Source organism: Nycticebus coucang, chromosome 4, assembly GCF_027406575.1.
Source record: "Nycticebus coucang isolate mNycCou1 chromosome 4, mNycCou1.pri, whole genome shotgun sequence".
NCBI classification, from domain to species: Eukaryota; Metazoa; Chordata; class Mammalia; order Primates; family Lorisidae; genus Nycticebus; species Nycticebus coucang.
This window is the reverse complement of record NC_069783.1, coordinates 60,841,573-60,844,023: the sequence shown is the minus strand read 5'-3', so window position 1 is coordinate 60,844,023 and position 2,451 is coordinate 60,841,573. Positions and strand designations below refer to the sequence as shown.

The 2,451-nt window shown below is 39.0% G+C and overlaps 1 pseudogene; it reads right to left on the bottom strand.

Moving 5' to 3' along the window:
• Positions 1-1,008: 1,008 nt before the first annotated feature.
• LOC128584311 (vasculin-like) lies at positions 1,009-2,209 on the bottom strand (annotated as a pseudogene).
• Positions 2,210-2,451: the final 242 nt, after the last annotated feature.

Genomic DNA, 2,451 nt, shown 5'->3' with positions numbered 1-2,451 from the left:
GTGATCAGTTTTTCTGCATGTGTAATAATTTATCAAAATAAGTTTTCCCACAAGACTCTTTTCCGTCAACTCTGAAAATCCTGTCTGACGACATATTCAAATAAAGCTCTTGAAAATCACCTCTTAAAAATTTGGAAGAAAATGCGTCAAGTCTTCCCTGTAACACTTACTGCACTACAAATGCAGTAAATGTACTAGTCACCTGCTTTAAAATATATTTAAATTATTAAATATTAAATATTTAAAATATTAAGTATTAAATATTAAAATATATTTTAAAACAGGTGACTAGTATAATAGTTTGAGCTCGGGAAATGAATGTTTTTGTGCAGTTTGCTCCAGTTTTAGCCAACATGCTACATTTTCCTTTTTGTCTGTTTGGGGGAGGGTTGGAGGAGCACACAAAGTGGACTTGAGGATTTCTATTATACAAAAATATCTGACCCTGGAAGCAAAACAGCATAAGCTGCCTTTCTGCTTAAGACCTGGACATTTTAAGACAGAAGCTTTGCAAAACATTACACAGTTTTTACTATTAAATAAGAAAAATCTCATTTGTTACATCGTCACATTGCTAGTCAGAGAATGCTGCAGTGACAAAGTCATTGTTGGATCAACCAAAGTCCTCATTTCTACAACATTCATTTACAGAGAAATAATGTTCAACACAGCCCAACACAACACTCTTGGTTTTCTTCAAAGTCCTCCCCCAAAATCTACTAATGGGGTATTTCACTACATAAATTATAGTTCATTTTTACAATTCACGCCAAACTCTATGAAAGATGTGTCACACTGAAATTCTACAGCTGTTAGGAAATCCTTCACACCTCGTCATCTGTCATCTGATGTGTCATCATTCTCAACTGTGGGTTAGAAAGTGCTGTTTTTCCAAGGTCCAAACCTGAAGGTCATAGAACAGGGCATTTTTCAAAATACCATTTTTTCTCAGACCATTCTTCTATAACTGTTCACTAATAACTTGGATTTCTCTCATTTCATCCTCAGTTAAGGGAGCATATGACTAAAATTCTTGGCAGCTGATTTAAAAGCATTAAAGTTGCCAACACCAGATTCATGGAGGAAAGAAGTCCCAACTTTACTTTCTTTTCTTTTTCTTCTTTTTTTTTTTTTTTTTGAGACAGAGTCTCATTATATCACCCTCGGTAGAGTGCCATGGCATCACAGCTCACAGCAACCTCAAACTCTTGGGCTTAAGCAATTCTCTGGCCTCAGCCTCCCAAGTAGCTGGGACTACAGGCACCCACCACAACACCTGACTATTTTTTGGTTATCGTTGTCATTATTGTTGAGCAGGCCCAGGCTGGGTTCAAACCCGCCAGCCCCAGTGTATGTGGCCAGAGCCCTAACCACTGAGCTGGTGCCGGGCCCCAGTTTTATTTTCTTTAGTTTGACTTTTCCATTGTGTAGGTTTTGTAGGAGGAACTGCATGTTTAGGGACTAAACCTTTATAAACACTGGAACCAGTTCTGTTCTTAACTAACTTGACTGAAGATTTCCTGCTACTCGGAATTCAGATAGCTGTAAATCTTTTGTATTACACTTCTTAATGACGAATATCCTTGGAGCTATAGATTTGGGATTCAGAGGATATTCTTTGTCAGTACCACGTGCGCTAACCAATTGTGCCACTGGAGCACTGATTCAGAGGATATTCTAAGAGAGGAGCTTAGGAGATGTTTTTGGTTGGGTATGTGTGTGTTTGGGCATGTAGGCCCCATGCACCTGCAGCTAAAGATTTATTCTGATTTGATTCTCTCTCGTATTTGGGATTTAAAGATGGAATATTCTCAGCCTCAAACTGTTTGTGTTCTCTTGTCTTCCTTCCTCCTGGTTTCATTGTCAGGTATGTTGTTTTCACGTAGTCCTTGGCTTTTTCCAGAATGGAAAATACTGCTACAAAAACGGGAACTTCCACCCTGGTATCCCCCTCAGTGATTTCTGTTTTCAGTACTATTTCTTCCATGTGTACACCATCCATTTTTTTCTTCTCTTCCAAAGTTACCTCCATTAAGACATCCGACACCAGAATCAAAGCCATCTGAAGAGTTGTGTCATCAACAATTCATATCATGTCAGTTTTCTGTCCATGAAAAGTTTTCAGAATCCCTCTCTAAATTCACTGACAACTTTGTTGATGATGGTGGAGTAGGAAAATTAAGGCTGGAGCAAAGTCATGCTGTGCCATTTCGGCCCAGACTCTCCAAGTCAGTGGAACAAGGCTTCAACACCTCACGGCAAGTCTAAATTCCAAAAGGACTATACAGGAAGGTGCTGGTTTTTTCTCTGTAATCTTTATGTTTTCCAGTTTTTACTTATTTATTTTTGAGACAAAGTCTCACTTTGTTGCCCTCAGTAGAGTGCCATGGCATCATAGCTCACAGCAACCTCAAAACGTTGGGCTCAAGCAATCCTCTTGCCTCAGCCTCC